Below are 281 nucleotides of genomic sequence, written 5' to 3' on the forward strand. Positions count from 1 at the left end.
GCTGCTGCTGCTGTTGCTGCTGCTGCTGCTGCTGTTGCTGCTGCTGCTGCTGCTGCTGCTGCTGCTGCAGCCGGGGTTCTCTCGGGTGTGAGTATTTTGCGAGGTCTTTGGCTTTATATGAAACAGCTGAGGGGTGGTTGGGTTTGTCTGCATGTTTGCTGCTGCTGCACCAGGAGCAGCAGCAGCAGCAGCAGCTGCAGCAGCAGCAGCAGCAGCTGATGGAGAGTTGCGTGTCTTACGATATAGAAAAGGGTATAGAGACAGATACTAGCGGGCATCGT

Source organism: Eimeria mitis, genomic scaffold (assembly GCF_000499745.2).
Source record: "Eimeria mitis Houghton genomic scaffold, Emh_scaff4362, whole genome shotgun sequence".
NCBI lineage: Eukaryota > Apicomplexa > Conoidasida > Eucoccidiorida > Eimeriidae > Eimeria > Eimeria mitis.